The 18,093-nt window shown below is 57.8% G+C and overlaps 1 protein-coding gene across 4 annotated transcripts in view; it reads right to left on the reverse strand.

Moving 5' to 3' along the window:
• ROBO3 (roundabout guidance receptor 3) overlaps positions 1-18,093 on the reverse strand; it is a 237,845-nt gene that overhangs the window by 116,903 nt on the left and 102,849 nt on the right. The gene's annotated exons all lie outside the window — the stretch shown is intronic.

The raw sequence follows: 18,093 nt of genomic DNA on the forward strand, positions 1-18,093 counted from the left end.
TTACCGTTTATTTTCTTTGGTAACTATCGATGACCTTTTATGCCCACCACTTATAATCACTTAAATCTATCTTTCTATAGTTAATAAATCTGTTTTATATTTTACCTAAAACAGTGTGTTTTGGTTGAAGAGCTTGGGCAATCTCAGCTCAGTTTACAAAGGCTGGTGCATAACCTCTCCACATTGAGGGAGGGGTGGACTGAGTAATAAACTTATGCTGGTCAGGCTTCTGACCAGGGCAAGACAGTACAGTTCTGGGGTGTAACGCTGGGGAGCTGGGGGGATTTGGCTGGTGCCTTTCTTTGTGTGATTCACGAGTGGCTCTGGGAGCATTCATGCGAGCTAGCTGGGTATGGGGCTCCACATGCGGCTGTACTGAGTGGTAACAGCACCTGGAGGGGTTTGCTGCTTGTCACTAGCAAAGCACTGTGAGAGACAGCCCAGGCTGGAGAGTTAAGGGGGCACAGAAGCACCCCAGTTCCAGGAATCTACCCGGGCAGCACCGAGAACACTAAACGCCCGAGAGACAGGCTCACGCTCCCAGGGTTCTACACCATTTCCCGATGGCCTCTCTGCGCGCTGGAGTCCTGGGGCCCAAGGCCCGGGGAGCGCGTTGCTCCTTTTATCATTAGTTTCGCTTTCTGACCTATTGTCTCACTGAAGCCAAGTTCTCCTGATCCCTTCTGGGAGAACATGCTACAGCCCATACTCAGAGATGGGGAAAGGAGCTTTTCCAGCTTGGGGAAGGGGGCAGAAGGGGAGCCGCAAGGCTGGTGGGGCCAGTGCACAGGGATCCTGGGAAGAGACTGGAAGAGCAGACCACTACTGATAAGTCCTTGGGTGGCTGCCAGGAGCCCTGGTGGAAGTGAGCTGTCTGCAGCTCATGGCTCTGGATCTATATTTAGCTCTGGCTCACACTCAGCATGGGAAACCACACCACAGCACAGGTGTGCCCGGAGGAGTCACCCTAGGAACTCAGCGTTCCAAGTACTGTCCCTGGGCTGGCTGCCCTACAGCTTCCTGCCCTTTAGAGATCAAAGCGTGAGCCTCAAAACCTTTACACCAGGACGCCGTTCTTACCACGGCAATCGTCACACCAGGAGCCCAATCATCTGCTGAGGTCAGGGCAAGCCCACAGCCAGGACAAACCCACGGGGACATTACAAGAGAGGGGCAGACAAGTCGCACGCACAAGCAGCTCGCAGATGAGCATTTAATTCGACAGCTCCAGCTCTCACTGAATCGTACTCATCTGACGCCCCAGCTCAGCCAGGCTGGAATCCAGGCTCCCCCAGCTAGCAGGGCAGTGGCTGCCTCTTATGGGCCCAACACACCGGGCTAGGCCAAGTGAATGGCCCCTCAAGGTTCACAGCCTGCTCAGCCTTCTTGCCCCGTTTGCTCCATGGCAGCAGAGAACCACACTACCCTAGTTCCCAGGAAGAGCCTAGCAAGCTGGCTGGTTGGGACATGCTCAGACAGGAGCATTTTATTCACTTTCCTGATAGGATTCATGGGGAAAGCTCTCGACTGTTCCAGACGCTTCCAGTCTACGGCTCATGGCATAGCCACTTTGAGAGCATGCAATGCCTGCAACCTGCCCTGGAGACTGCACCCTCAGTCTTTGGCACGTCAGTCCCAGCAGAGTCACAGTCTGGACTCCGGTTAGGACGGGGCATCCCTACTACGCCGGCCCAGCTCCCTGCACGTGGCCATTGCTGTCAGAACACCGAGAACATCACGCCCAGCTCGGGGAGAGGGAACTCAGTTGTCACGTCTAAGCTGATTAGTGAATTGGAGTCTCAGTCCAGCTTCTCTGGGGCAAGTGTCTGTAGCATGAAATTACCTGGCACCGGTGCTCAAGTCTCAGCAGATAGGCAAGAAGCAAATGGCTCATGGAGAGTGCGGTGGGGTGGGCAGGGAGGCAGTGGGGGAGGGGAGTTCACACGCCACCAGCCTTGCTACAAGTCTGCACTGGGGCAGCCAGCGGATGTCAGACTCACAGCGCGTGATCTGCTCCTCACCACTTGAAAGGTCCCTTAGGGGGCATCTGCAGAGTGATGAAAGATGCTGGGATCCAGGGGTGCCGGAATGGGGGGGCAGGGGGCCATGCTCCCCCCACTTTTAGGATGCTTCCGCCGCTCCTGCTGGGATCCTCATCTCCCCACAAAAGGAGAAATTATTGTTTTTATTTAACGTTAACCCCTGATTACTATCAAGGAATAATTACCCTGAAAGTTCAGCGCTGCCGGGCTGATGACCGTGTGTGACAGCAGCAGCAGGAGAAGGGACAGGGAGAACCTGGCAGGGCTGTGGTAACCATCAGCCAAAAACCCCAAGAAAATGCCTTTTCTGCCCACCTTGCCAGAGACCTCGGTGCCCCACCCCCTGCCTCGGGGCTGGCCCGGACTTCTGGCATCCACACCACTAGCCATGCCTTCCTGCTGAGACCTTGTCAGTCAAACAGACACATTCGCAGGAGGTATCTGGGCAGCTGGCTAAGGCACCGCAGAGGGGCGGTTCTCCGGGATCCCGCCCTGCCCGAGTGCTGCCCACGCACCTAAGCAACATGCCGTCTGTTGGGTCCCCTTTGTGTCACGTGACACCAGGCGACGTGGCACGTCACACGCGGGTGCCTCACCGTGTGGGGTGTGCCCCGTTCGCCAGACAGCTGTGCAACCGGAGTAGAAGAGCCCAAGGGGCGCTGCAGACCGTGCGAATCCTGTGAGTCAGCGATTATGAGCCCACCCCGTAGACGCTTTCAGCACCTTAGACAGAGCATTGCACAGCGCAGCATCACTATCTGACTCTGCAGCCACTTCCTTCCTGCACCTCCCAGCCGCCCAAGGCTGAGACAGTGAACAGCTCTGGTCCCCGCCCCCGCCGGAAGTGCAGAGCTAGCTAGGAGTGCATGGAGATTCACTGAGGGCGAGGACTTAGGGCAGACACCTTTTAACACCCCATTCCCTCCACCTTCTCCTGGCTCACCACAAGCAATGCCAACGGCCTGTGAGCATCCCCAGCCGGGCCCATGGATTACAACGCCGGGGCCAGAAGGGCTCCGCTGACCCTAAACAAGCTGTATCCCTGGCCACGTGAATCGGCCAGGGTTTTTGGCCTGGTGTTTTTGGCCTGGTGAACTGGCCTGGTGTTTTTAAAGGAACATTAACCACCTAACACAACCAGTCACGTTGCTGTCTGCAAAGCCTGCCCCTGCTATTCTTGCATTGGAGTAATGCCTAGGAACTCCAGCCATGGACCAGGCCCCCTGTGCCAGGCATGGAGGGTCACAGGGAACACCTGACAGGGCTGTACTGGTGAGAGACAGACAGCTCTTGACTCATCTGCTTTGCTCGCGCTGGGCATTAGGAAGCAGCATGCGTGGAACTGGGGTACTATCTGCCCTGTCTAGCCAGTTTCTTCCTCATCTACTCACCCCGCACTAGGAGCCAAGAGACCCTGCTGAGCAGAGAAGGACTTCTGTGGACACGATCTGGGACAGGCTGTTTAAAGGGGCTCTATCAGAAAGTGTGTTTGTACATGAGTCCGTTTAAAAGAGCCTCAAAACATCCGAGGGCCCGCGGCCCTGTTGACACCAGGCTCCTGCTCAGGGACTCCCATGCCAGGGCCCCGGCTCAGAAACAATTGGCTGGCTGGAAATGTCTCCAGAGTCTGCAGGCAGCCTGGTCCCCAGTCGGGCTGTGAAACAGCCATCACCTGGAGCCCCACTGGGTCCCTGCCATAGATGTCAGCTGAGGGTCTCCGGCTCATCCCCACAGCTCGTCCCCTCCTCAGCATCCCACCCCCCGAGCCCCGATCCATTAACACCAAGCCCTGCTCCCTCCCTGCTCATGGGCCCCTTCTGGTGAGATGGCCCATTCCCTCCTCTGCCCTGAAAGCGCCCGCTGCACTCTGTGGGACACCAGCCCGTACCAGCCAGCCTGCTGCTTGTGTCTCCGAGCTGCTTCTGCAGCCACAGGGGCTCCGCTCTGATTCTTCCTCCTGGCAGCCCTGCAGAGTCCGCCTCAAGCCCGCCAAATCATCAGCTGGCTAAAGCATGGTGGGGCATTGCTAGGTGGGCGTGCGCAGCCTAGACTGCCAGCTCTTTGGTAAGGTCTGCATCAACCCCAGCAGCTACACAGAGCTCCGCACGAAGGGTCGCACTCCAGCGGGGAACCCTGGGGATACTGTAATACACCTGAAAACCAAAGAGCCCCTGCGACTGCCATCCCAAGCTGCATCCATTCAGCCCTGAGAACCCCGAGGGGAGCTGTTAACTCAGGTCGCGGTTTTGAGCCCAGTTCTGCCCTCAGCCCCCCCCCCCCAAACCCCACTGAAGACAGGGAGATAGCCAAGGCATGCCTGAGAGCAGAGCCTGCCCCTGGTGAAGATGCAGCATCACTATCGGACTCTGCAGCCACTTCCTTCCTGCACCTCCCACCCCCCAGAGGGACTGTGAGCCAGAGCCCCAGCCCAGTTTGTGGTGCTGACCCATGGACAGAGCACGTCTGACCTGGACTCACCAGCAGTGAGCTGTCAGCTCCCATCTCGGCTACCGACTGGCCAGCTCACACCAGGGAAGCATTAGATTCTCTGCCTGGGTCACTGGGGAAGGGGCGGGGCATTCAATCGCCTTAAAACAACCAGATTGAGAAGGGCACCCTTGGGCCCATGTAGATGGAGGAGCAGAGACACAGATCCACAGAGTGAAACCGCCCTCTAGCCGGCACCAGGGCAGGCTGCAGCCCCCGCAGTGTTCAGCAGCAATCCACGTTTTGCTAACCTGCCCAAATTCCAACACTCAACTCAGCGTTAACTCCAGAGAACCTGGACCCCCTCGTTTTTATTGTTAATTCTGTACATTATGGGAGTGCCCAGCAGGCCCCCTGGTGCTGGGGGCTGCACAGACAGTGACAGACAGTCCCTTCTGATCTAGGGTCAGATTTCCAGGAGCTCCCAGGCTCCTCAGAACAGGTCTCATTGATCCACATGCTCCAAGTGACTCGGGGACTTCGGAATATCCCATCCTAACTAGACAAGTCAGACAAAGTGGGAGGGATGGGAAGGGACTTGCCCAAGGTCAGTTGCAGAGAAGACAATGAAACCCAGGCCTCCCACGAGCCAGCTCAGTCAACAACTCCTCATTCTCCCCTCTGCTCCCCCCCCCCATGCCTGCTGACATCCCCTTCCTTACTCTAGGCCCCTTCCTTCCTGATCCTCTCCCCACCCCCCACTTTTCTCTATTTCCTCTGTTCCTGAGTGCCCTCCTGCTCCCAGATCTCATATCCTTCCACCAGAGCCCACAGCAGCCTGAAAAACATCCCCAGAATCTGCTTGGAAACGAAATGGCTGTGAAACCCACAGTCACTGACTGCCTTGCCTTTGGGGGCCTGCCAGCACCTCCCAGCTGCGCTGGCATCTCACCGGCAAACGGCAGCCAAGGCGCTTGCCAACCACACAGCCCCAGGGACGCCCCCAGGATGGGACTGGGCTCCGCGTCTCTCATGGCAAGAGAGAGCACTAGCTTTCCTACTGTCCCATGCTGGAAGGAGAAGCTGGTGTCTGCAGCTGTGCCAAGCCATCATCCTCAGCAGTTCGCCATATGTTTATTCAATCAGCCGGTCCATAGGGAGCGTGTCCCTCCACCTGTGCGTCACGCGGCTCCCCCAGGAGCACGTTACATGCCTCTCACAACACACAAAAGACACCACATTGATTGAGCACCAACGTTCTCGGGGCTGGGCAAGATGCAGCCTTAAAGCCAGGCCCCGGGCTAGTGAGCTGGGCCCCCGGGGAAGGGCAGCGCTCGCACTGTGCATTAATGCTGTCACTGACGAGGGCACGCTGCCGACTCATGGCCCAGATACGCCAGGTTAATAAACTATTCATAGATGTTTTAATAAACGGTTCATCAGTGGTGAGAGTCCAACAGGCTGCTTATAGCTTTCTAGAGCACGTCCTACTGCTCACCTCTGCGCTTGAAAAGAGCTCTCAGCCGTGCATGAACCTTTCTAAACAGAGCCTTAGTGCAGTGTGGGCGCTAGCCCCCTTCACAGGACACCCCAGAAGGAGGGACTGTTCGGAGGGGACTGGAACAAGCTGGGGAAGCAGTGGGGTTTGCCTAGTGACATATTCACCCAGGAAGTTGCTCTAGCAATAGCATTCTGGCTCCTAAAGTTTTTGGCTTCACATATTGGATCTGGGAGGAGGGAAACAGGCATGTTTCTAGCCACCAGCCCTGCAGACTCAGCCAGGCATCTGAGAGTCATGCTGGGCCTTCTCCTGCTCCAGCATCCTCACCAGCAGGAAGGGAGCCGCAGCGAGAATCACGCTCCATCCCCGTGGGACCCATCGGCTCAGAATGATGCCCTCTGCTATGATGGCTGGAGGCACGGAGATCCCCTAGGGCTGCATCCAGCCTGCAAAGCCTCTCATACCGGTGGAGAGAACGTGCGAGGAGGAGGGCGCCCAGTGTGACTCTCCGAGCCTGGCAGAGAGCGCAGGGCCAGCAGCTACACAAGCCCTGCAGGCTGCTTCTGCACTCGGCCCCAGAGAGACAGACAAGCTTTGGGAATAGCCGAGAACCAGCCTTTAATACTCATTTTCTGCTTCAAGCTCAAGTGTGTTTGTTGCCACTTCTCCTGCCCGACAAGGAGCCTGTTCACAAGCTCACTGACACAAGGCCCCTGCGGAAACACCAGACAGCTGGGAGGTGCGGGGCTCGGGGTTGGGGGTGGGTCTAATTTTCAAACCCTGGAGCAGCACAATCCTGACAATTGCCTCTAACTTCTGCTGCTAATAACAGACCAGAACAAACCCAGGGAGAGAGAAAGGAGGGCCAGGAAATAGGAAGCAGATGCAGATTTGAGGGCTTTGAGAAGAACAGCTTCTGCCAGACGGAGTCGGTAACGTCGGTGAAGCGGCTGCACGTGGGATACATTAGCATTGCTCTTGCAGTCACATCACCCTGGACAAATTAATTCAAGCAGGCCTGCACCGGAAGATGGCCACGTGGAGTGAAAACTGCAGGGAGGGTCCTGCAGGGAGCAGCGGTCGGTCGTTGCACACTGTATGTCACAGACAGGGAGGGGAGCAAACGGCCGTCTGATACCATCTGGAGGCAGTAGCTCCTTTTACATGGCCCACCTCCCCCACACAGCCCAGTGCCCGGGTGGGCTCTTCATATTCTATTAGTTGTGGAATGAGCAAAAGACAACAGAGGTGAAGTGGGAGGAGCTGCGGAAACTTGTGAGATGGATGAAGTAGCACAGGGACCCGGAGAGATTAGAAACACAGCTCCCACCAGGGAGAAAGCAACCAAGGCCTCTGCGGAAAGCATCGGACCCACAGTCCGTGGGCAGGAGAAGCCAGGTACAAGGGGAAGCCAGCACAGCAGACAGACAGGTAGGGCATGGCAGGGACACGATGGGAACCCACAGGCATTTCAGCAGTGCTAAGGCCAAGGGCAGAAGGATCAGTTAGGGTAAGAGTTGGGAGTAACATGGTTCGCACTAAGACACTGGAAAAAACGCCCTGAAAGCGAGATGCATCAGGCAGCAGCATCCCCTCCAGGAGGAGGTGGTCAGAGCCCCACAGCTTGGGGCGTTCAGAAGCAGACTGGCCAGAGGCAGGGAATAACACCGTACTAGCCCTGCAGGACTGTCGGACCTCACAGTCCCCACTGAGCATGGACCAGAACTGCCCCCCCCGGGCACTGCCAGCTCCCACAGCAGCTCTGCGGGGCTGGCCCATGCCGTCAGGGCTAGCTCCGAATGCTGCACTAGCCCCGTTTCGCCTCTTCTGTAGCCTGTCTGCTTCCAGCGGCCCACGCTCCCCAGATGCGGTGAATCCTCCTGCAGCGCTTGGCACAGGTGTGCACAGGGGATAGACGAGCCAAGCTCCGGGAGAATGCATGGCACCTGGGCCCCGCCCTTCCTGCTCCCTCTCTCAGGCACACAGCGCTTGGCTTCAGCCTGCCATTCTCCTTGGCACGTGAGCCAGGCCCCAGCCCCTCGTCCAGCGCTGAACTGTCGGGCCCGGCTGACAGCGTCAGAGAGGGCTCCCAGCTGCGGAGAGCAGAGGCACCCCGCTGCTCCCGCCTCCCTCAGCGGGTCAGATGCCGGACGCGGCCCTCCAGCTGGGAATACAGGAAACAAAAGCGCCCCCATCCCCCTGCACCACGGCAGGGCCAAGGCTAAATATTTACTTAAAGCATTTTTGCTTTGTGAGGTCACGGGGCCGGCCTGTCCCTGCTCTGGGCTGGTGTCCCCCCCAGGCACACCCAGGCAGAGGCAGGGCAGCCCCACTCGTGCGCTGAGCTGCCTGCTTGGAACAGCCCAATACTGCAGCTGCCCGGCTCACAGCCTCAGCTCAGCTGCACAACTCACACCGCACCTGCCTCCAGAGCCTCTCCCGCGCCCAGCCTCGCCCACCCCGTCCGGGCTGGGACCCTTCCTTCGCCAGCACAGCAAGGCCCTGGGCAGCCGAGGGGCCGTATGCACGATGCCAAGCACCAGTGACCGCAGAGTCCCTGGAGGCTGCATGGCTTGAGCAGAGCCACTGAGTCATACTAACAAGAAGCTGAAAAATAAACTGGCTCCAATTTACAATGACGACAACCCACACGAAGGCCTAAACTTACCATAGCCCACCAAAATCATCTCAACCGTATGCTGCTGCAATTGGCCTGCCTCAAATTTCACTGCATTAAAAGGGAGCTGCTTTCTGAAATACACACCGCACGGGGGGGACCCGCAGGCATTATCCTGTTGCAGCGGCACGGAGGGCAGCGAGCAGCGGTATTTTCAGCAGGCTTTACACGCGCCTGCACTGGCAGGGGGGGTTTCCAGAAGTGAGTGCCTCCCCAGTCCGTTGTGCAGAAATGCTTTTTCCTGAATTGGCCGAGCTCACGAGCTGCTATGCTCAACTGGACGACACACCTTGTGAGCAAAAGAGAAGGTTTGACTAATTAAATCCCGGGTGCCTTTCCCTCCCCCAGCCAGATGCTAACAAGCCAGCAGTGTCTGCCTGCAGCACCCCAGCCTGTGGGTTCTGGTGACTCCCAGATATCCCAGAGTTGGTGTTAGATCCCTATAGAGAGGGGACCTCGAGTGTGGGCTGAGCAGACCTGAGGGAGGAGCCTGGGGAGAAGGGCTGAGCTTAGCTTGGTTTGTTTATTGCTCACTTGGGGGTGAGGCCACACTCCAAACAGGTCAGCGTCAGGCACAGGCCTTGGGCGCTTGTTCTGGAGGAATGCCTCTGAGACACACCAGCCTGGCAGTGTCCTCGCCCTCCAAGCAGCTGCCATCTCCCGCAGGACCTGGTGCAGCAGCACAGCCCTGGCCTGGCCATGCAGCTTTGGGGGAAGTCTGCTCCTTTAATGATGCCCTCCTCCCACTATGAGTAGGGCTGCAGCCCAGCTGCTGTCCCCTCCCCGCAAAAGTGTGTTTGGGGGAGCGGAATGATCCAAGGGCAGCAACATATTCAGCCCCAGCCCAGACTTCACACAGCAAGGAGGCATCACCTGCCCACCGACACATGCAGGCCAGTGCCCGGCTCCACCCCGGGCTGTTCCCATCAGCAGCCGAGAGACCAGGCTGCCAGCTAGAGCAGTCATAGCCACTCCCATGCCCCACCCTACAGCCCTCGCACCTGACCCCGCTCTGGATCCTCCTGTGCCCCAGATCACAGCCTGCTTCTCTCCTGCGCCCCGGCAATCCCAGTCTGGCAGCCCTGAGGCTGGCTGGGAGGGTCATTCACTCCTGGGAGCTGCAGTTCAGCCTGTCCCGCTCGGAATGGGAATTTCCTTGTGGCTTCTAGTTCAGATTTCCCGTAACCCCCCCAAAGGCCTCCTGAGAGCCCAGGGCCGCCGTCTGCCTGCAGGAGGCACTGCATAGCGCGGGTTACGCTGTCATCATGAACCCCCTGCAGGGCTCCCGGAGACACCTTCAGGCTGCCACGGATACTGGAACAGCAGCTTCCCTGCGTCACGGGCGATCAAGTGCTGCCGGAAACCTCCAGCAAATCCGGGATAAACCCAACGGTGAGAGGGAGAATTACAGAGCACCTCCCTTTCCTCCTCAAGAGCGATTAGAGGCCGAGCAGCTGTGTCCAAAGAGACCTGGCAGGATTAGGGCTTCGTGGCACCACCGCCACCGATGGGAGCTGGGCGCGGATAACAGGCAGACGCAGTGGGCCAAAAATCACTGCCAATGTCAATAAGCAGAGCTGGGCCATGGAGGGGCAGCGGGCCAGGAATGAGCCAGCTGTCAGGGTGCCCAGCACAAAGCCTTGAGGGCATGGCTCCAGACCCCGAACACAACTGTGTCCCAGCTCTCCCACTGGGGCTTCCCGAACACGCTGGCTGCCTCAGGGCCCTGCTAAGGTGCTATGGAGGGACCCTGCAGGTCACCGGTTTGAATCCAGCCCAGCCAGGATTAGACGCTGTTCCCATCTGACCAATGCTGGGTGGCCCTGAGATGAGATGAGTTTGGTGGTTCTCAGGCCCAGCTCCCATGTCGCAAACTCCCCATCGCGCTTTGCTGAGACAGTCAGATAGCGAGCAGAGGCCAAGAGATGCCTGAACCATGGAGAGTGCACCACCCATCACCCCAGTATCCCCCAATCAGGGGTGACGCCGGCTGGAAGGGCTGGGTCTGTGGGGTGACCAGAGAGCTGTCATTTGCCTCTCAGCAGCACTCCTTCACCACCCTGGCCCGTGAGGGCTGTGGCTATCCAAATAGCCAAGTTAGCTCAAATTAAGCCTGGCTGAAGGTTAGAGATCCACTGGCACTTTAATCACAAAGAGGAATCAGGACTCTCCAGGGTGACCTGGCTCAGGGCCGCTCTCAAGGCATGGCCGACCCCGCTCAGCCCCAGCTCTCCCGCTCCTGTCAGACAGACTCGGGACGGCCCAGCAGCTGGTGAGAAGCTGGGCAGCTGGGACAGCAGAGAGCCCCGGGTGGAGACTCCGACGTGCTTCTCTGGAGCTTTGGTGAGGATGTAACTGGCTATTTTGCTGCTTCAGCCCTTTCAGCGATTACTGGGTTTGCAAAGAGAAGCCACATTCCAGCAGGGGCATCGCCTACCTGGCAGCTGTTTATAATCTCCTCCCCGCCGAGGAGTTCAGGATCACCTGGATCCTTTACTCTGCCTTAGAGTTCACAGATTGCCAGGGAGGAGGGTGACGTTCCCCCTTTCACACACCCAGAGACAGCGCGAACGTCACCCTGGAACCCCGACTCAGGGCAGCAACTGCAGTCGCTGGGCACAGGAGCTAGTGACGCTCTGCTAGCAGCTCTCTTCCCTCAGACCAGACACCGTATTACCGCAGCATCTAGGCTCCAGCTGTGAGCAGGGGCTCATTGGGTATGGTGCTGCACAGACAGAGAAAGAGCCAAGCCCTGCTCCAAATTGCTGGTGATCTAAATAGACAAGACAAAGGGTGGGAGAAAGGAAGGTTGGCTCTTCCCAGCCAGACGAGCGCTGAGACACACAGAGACTAAGTGACTTGACCAGGGTCCCACAGAGAGTCTGTGGCAGAGCTAGGCATCAACAGCAGGTCTCCTGGGTCCCAGTCCAGTGGGAGACACCTTGCTCCCTCATGTAGCACCTGGGCTCCACGCTGTCTTCTCTTAAAGAGACTCACCTGGAGAGAGGAAGCTGAGGGCACATTTGCAAAGCAGCCAAATTGTCACTGCACGGTCCTACACAAGCCATTTCAAGGTGACAGGGAGAAGAACAGGTTTCCAATTAGCCACATGTGGGAGCCATTAGGATCCCAGAAGGCTATAAACATACCTGCCATAGTTTGCAAAGTTCGATAGTGATGAAACTGCTGCCGTTGCTGGTCACAGAGACCCAGACGGAAGCAAAGTTCTCGTTAACAGAACGACGCCCTTTCAAACACGCGCAGCTACGGCAAGAGAGGCAGGCCTGCTCCCAGCGGGGCTAGCTGCTGGAGCCAGCGGCTTGCACTCTGTGACTGTCCAATTAGCGTCCCAAGTAGGAGGCTCTCGCACTGCTCCTCCTCCAGCCAACCTTTCGCTCCACTAATGAACTCTGCCAGCCGTTCAGAATCGCTAGCACAAAACAGTCTGTCTGGAGGTTTCCCTTCGGCAGCGTCCATGCAAACTCTCGGACAACGGCATCTCAAAGCAACAGCAAGGACTGTCAGCTCTACCGAGTTATGGGATTCGCCTGGGCTACTCCAACAGCAGAACCAGCTGACACCGGAGCACACATCCCCCTGCGTCACCTGGAGTCTTTGCATCAGACTGGGTGAACAGAGCCAGAAGGGAACAAGCACCGGGGGCAGGACTGCTGCAGGAATCAGGAGGTCAGACGGGATGATCAGAAAGGCTTAAAAAAAAAAATCTATGGATCTACAAAATAACCAGAACGGGCAAGTGATTTTAGTAACAGCCCCAGATTACAGCAAGGCCCCATTAGCTTCCCAGGCTTCCGCACTCCCCAAAGAACGAGCCGACTTACCCATTTCCAGGGCCTTCTCTATCTGAGAGCCACCCTGAGGGACACAACTGACTCTGGTGACTCGATCAGTGTATTATTATCCTGAACCCCAGATGCAGCCAATCCTTCACCCTGGCACGGCTACATGCTTCAAAGTAGTCGCTCTACGAGACTGCAAGGACCGGGGAGTGCAGCCTCAGCATCACCCCTTCAGACCCCCATTCTCATCCACGTGGGATCTAAAGACACGGACACTAGGTTCAGTGGTTCTGCCCAGCAGTGGGAGAGAAGGTTGTGGAGCATATCCAGCCTTTAACGCCACACCGCATCCGTATGAGCACGGGCACGAACAACCATACGTGAGCACACGTTCCATGGAGAGTTCCTTTCCTTCTCCAGCCTTAAATGCACACGTAGGGAAGCTGGGAGCGCACGGGAATGAATGTACACCGGGGAGCAGGCTTGGCACAAAACCCTGCCCTGAACTCCCAGGTCTTCCCACCGCTGCTGTAACCGGGGTTGTTTTAGAAAGGCAGGGAACCCAGAGTCCCCAGTTCTATAACCAACAGGGCCTAGTTTCCAGCCGCACCAGTGATCCCTGTGGGCTTGCAGGCCACACAGGGAACGTCCACACTGCAGCTTGAGCAAGCCGCCCAGCCGGGGTGGACAGACTCGCTCCAGCAGGGCTAGAAAGAGAGTGTGGCCATTGCGGCACCTCAGGCTAGCCACCAAAGCCAGCCCAAGTCATGGCCACCCTTAGAGCACTAGCTAGTTCGAATCGGTCTACCCAGGCTGGGAGGCTCACTCCAGCTGCAGCATGGCTGGACCCCTAGGCACTCGTCACCCTGAGGCAGAGGCTGAATATGGTCCAAGTACTGTACGCTAAGGGTGCACTTCCAGGGCTTGAAGGGCTCACCAGACACGCCCTCCCAACAGCAAGGGCGAGGCAATGCTCACAGACCAAAGCCCAGCTGTAGGGAGGGAGGTGCTGGGGCTCCTGCCAGATGCGGTCTCTGAGCCCTGTGCACGGACTATCCAGCGTTTCCATTGCACTCTCCAGCTGGTGGGTCTCCAAAATCCAATGCCCACCTTCCCTTGGACTCCTGCAAGGGAGAGCCTCTCCCCTCGGGCCTCCCAGCTGCTGCCACTCTGGAAATGGAACAGGAGGGAGGGGCTCCCCTATTCGTGACCTCCTCCTCCATTAATAGCTCAGCGTCTGGCACTCTGCTGCTGCTCACGGCCTTATCCAGCTTCCTGGCGGCCCACAGGTCCAACACAGGAGCAGCAGAACTGACTGGAGTCTTGCTCATCTCACCCAGCTGCCATTTCCCAGATCAGCAAGCAGCAGCATGCTCTGTCTGCAGACTTGGAAGGAGGCACTGCATCAGCTCTCATCACAATCCCTAGCAAGAGAAACCTGAGCTTTCACTGAAGAGCGAGTGAAGTCCTGAAGAAGGCAATGGTTTAGGTCCCCCCTCGCCAGGGAAAGTCTCCTACTCATCTGAGTTTACTGTGCATACCACGAGCACAAATGAGCTCAGGAGAGCCCCAAGGCTTGCTTAAACCATGAACAGGGTTAAAAAAAAGCTCTTAAGTAACACATTGCAAACTTGCTTGGATTGGTGGCCTCAATGAATCTACAAAAGAAGCCACATTTGAAGAAGCCTGCTTGAGTAACTTGACGTCACAAACAGTCGAAGTCAGCACCTTTCAGGAACCATGCAGTCCACTGGGCCACGCACAGTGTGCTCTCCCTGTAACAGTTTTGCTGGCAGACTGGCTGTCCTTCTCACCTTTGCAGGCTGCGTCCAGCCTTCCGCTGCAGCCCTCCGACAACGTGCAGCTAACATGTATTTTAGATTCGGAAACCGCTTCAGGGCAGGCTCCGAGCACCCCTGTGTCCCAGGGAAAGCACAAGAGGAACTGAAGGGGGCACAATGGAATTAGCTGGGCACCAGAGTTAACAGCCCCGACTGATGAGAAGTGACTTGGGTGCTTCAGTGGCCAAGGTGGTTCGGGCCTAGGATTTACATCTGGATTTAGGAGGCACTGGGCGGCTGACGGTGCCATTGTACCTCCACAAAGCGGCATGGGGACCAGTGTCAGCTCAGAGGGAAGAGATCTTTGGCAGGAGCAGCCAGCAACCCTGAGCTGACGCAAGGGGAGGGGGCCCCTCCCCTTCCACATGGATTCTGGGAGGCGAAGGGGCAGCTGCAGAAATGGTGCTAAGGCAGGCCTGACAGGGCTGAGGTGGTGTCCAGGCAGCCCCGCATGGACACGAACCCAGACTCCAGGAGAGCATGGGACAGTGTCCTCAGCACCAGCTCAGCCCCACCGCCGCCACTGGACGGGGAAAGGACACCCCACAGGAAGAGCCAGAGCTTGGGAGGGGAAGATCTGTGCTGGACAGAGGAGAAGAGAAATACAAACTGATTGCAGCCCCAGCACAGAGGGCAGGGCAGGCCGAGGGGACGGAGAGAATATTGCTCAGCCCCTCTCATCCTCCAGGCCAGCCCTGCGACCAGCAGGGACTTCACCTCCTAATGGGAGTCCCTGCCGCAGGGACGCCCACCCACCGGCCGGCTGCCAGACAGGGAGAGGTAGAATCAGACTCTTGGTACCCGTGGAGCAGGTGGGTCGGGGGCGCGCTGCTGAGCAGAGCAAACAACGCGCCTGCTGCTCCTGGGTAGAACAGTGACTGAGGAGAGGGAATCAGCAAGGGCACTTGATGCGGCTCTGGGCAATTTGCACACCTGGGTTTTCTGTGGGGACCCTACTCCAGTTGAGCCTACGTAGTGCCAGCCTCAGGGGGTCTGGCTGCAGGTTCCCAGAGGGCCTGCCCACGGGCCAGCTTGGCAGCGAGCGGCAGTCTGGTACGGAGAGCGCTTTGGTGCGTTATGAGCGAGAAAGCTATTCTAAAAGTGACCCATGTTGGTGAGCGACCACGCTGAGCGTCAATGCTCCTGGCCTTGTGGAACAAGCGTGGCTCCTGTCAGAGCCCTGAAATTCCCTTCCCCCAAGCAGCACCCGGGGATTTCTGGCAGGATGGTGCACCGAAGGGGCTCTACGCTGCACATTCCCCCAGCAACACCCACAGCCCTTTGGGATGAAACGCTTTGGATTAAAGAACCTCTGCCCAGCCCGTTAACCACAGCTGATTGCTAAGTATGTCACATGGCAAGGCTATCAGAACTCTGGAGATGGTTAATCCTGGGATGAGAATAAACCTCCCCAGAGATCTGACTCCTGCCCCGCAAATCCCCTAGGAACGGGAAAGCTAAATCTCCTGCTTTTAGCAGATGTTTATGAAAATGAAATCAGGAGGACTCTAGCATATTAACCCTTCAGGCCTGAGAAGGATTTTCCAGCACAGAGCTCAGATCCCAGACAGCTTGTGCCTACATCTCCGAGAGCACCTGCATTGACTTTAAAGCTAACAAACTCCACCCTGGCCATCGCAACCCAGCTCTTCCCATCTCCCCCAGGCGTCCTGGAAGGAAACAGTTGCATCTGAGAGGGACGCCCCTGGTTACTCATTAGCTGACCCCCATTGTTGCTCCCCATGTAAATTTCAACTTGTTTGGTGCTTTGGCATTCAGGATCCTGGAGCCATTGCACATTCTGATCCTGACTGCAACTGTTGCTATAGCCATGTCTCAAAACAGCCCCTAAACCAGCTAATCTGTCTTGATCCCAACAGCCAAAGAATGCACCAACCCCACAACAATGCTGCTTTCCTCTTAAAAAAACCCACCAACCTACCCCCTGCCCCCCCACCCCCACCTCTTTACTGTCCCTAAGAGAGGCTGGGAATTCAGTTGCAAATTCACCCTCCCTGATTAGGGCAGTGGAAATAGAAGGGCTTCACAATAGAGCACACAGACCCCCACCCCGAACAACTAAGGGCAGACAAAACGGGCGCTCCCGGAGAACAAGGAGGAGATGGCCCTACCCAGCCCCCCACCCCCAGCATCCTCTGCTCCGCAGGGCAGGGAGCTGACCGGTTTGGGGCCTGGCATGACACGGCGCGGACAAACTGGGTAATTTATGACCAATTTGATTTATTTCTCACACCTCCCCCCACACCTTTGCTGTCAGCCGTCAGACATGCCGTGCACAGACACCAAGCAGGGAGCAGAGCAAACTCTTAGCAGGGGAAGAAGGCAAATCACGCTGCTGAAGGGCTCTGGGCCCTACTCCCTGGCGAGCACAGACATGGCCGCTCTCAGTAGGAGGGCTGGCTTATCCCCTCCGCAGTCACTAAGCTGGAGGTTTAGGAAGCAACGGAAGGGTGGGGCCCAATCCTGAACTGCGGGAGCACACGCATGCGCCAGGCCGGGGAAACTGGCACTAGGTGACTGTGTTCCAGCACAAACTGCCATCGCTAGCTGCTGGAAGCCAGCGAGTCCTCTCCAGCGCCACTTCCGCAGCCCTGCCCCGTCTAGTGGTGTCCTTCAGACCAGAGCCACGCCCGGACCAGGTTACAGCTCCAGGCCTCCCAGCACCTCTGGCCGAAGGAACAGTCCCTTTATTTTAAAAGCACTTTCCTAGCCCCGCCCCAGCCTCGGAGAGGAGCGTTCTTGGGGAAAGAGAGCTGCCCATTCCCAGTGACGGGCACAGCTGGCTTGGTGCCCAGCACAGTCCAACTGAGAGCGTTAACCAGGGCAAGAGGGGCTCGACAGGGGCTCAGTGGCCGGGGCACTGGCAGGGACAGGCACAGGTGAGGCCCGAGGCAGCGTCTCCGCGAGGGAGCTCTACAGGGGTCCCCCGGCAGCGATGGGGGAAGCGAGAGCCCTAATGCAGGAGCTGTCCTCCGCAATGCTTCAGCTCAGACACAGCCTGGATACCTGCTCTGCCCGCTCCTCTACAGCTCCCCCCTCAGGACACTGCAGGAGTATCCCCTCAGGTCTGTGGGAATGCCGCAAACCCCCTCGGCCCATTCTCTCAGCCCAGGCTCAGTGACCCTTCACAGGCACCGAAGCGCTGTACTGACTCTCTTGCTGGGCCGCCCCACACCAGCTGCGGCTGGACTGGGGCAGGACAGTAGGTGCGGCCGACAGAGAGTCTGGATAATGTCAAGTGTTCGAGAACCAGTGCCCTGCTCAGACCCAGCTGCTCTCCAGCTGTGCCACTTGCCAGGGCTGCTGGCAGCCCGGCGGGCGTGGATCCCCCCGAGGAGGGGCTCTAGACGATGACTGTGGGACACCGCGCCCGCCCCACCAGGAACAGTGTGTGTCCGTGTGTGGGCGGGGAGGGGGCTCGCCTCCCACAGAAGCAAGGACAGCTGCACAGCGCCTACCTATTCCCCAGGAGCGGCAGCAGATGCCTCCTCCCCTGCACAGAGATGCAGGAAGTATACCCCCAATACTTACATCCCAGCTGCTGGGAGGGCTCCGTTGGGGGGGCTGCACCCTTCCCCTCCTGCCTCACCCAGGGTTTGCTCTGACTGGGAGAAGGGGTCGAGTTATCTAAGCCCACCCTAAAGTCGCCCGCTTTCCTGCGTGAAGACAGGACTGGAGAGCCCTGTGCTGGGGGTCGGCTGGGCCCTCCGAACCAGCACCCCCAGAGGGGAACAAGGCAGGCCACACTTCTCAGAGCGATCCTCACAGGCTCCGCGGACAAACC

Source organism: Caretta caretta, chromosome 22 (assembly GCF_965140235.1).
Source record: "Caretta caretta isolate rCarCar2 chromosome 22, rCarCar1.hap1, whole genome shotgun sequence".
NCBI classification, from domain to species: Eukaryota; Metazoa; Chordata; order Testudines; family Cheloniidae; genus Caretta; species Caretta caretta.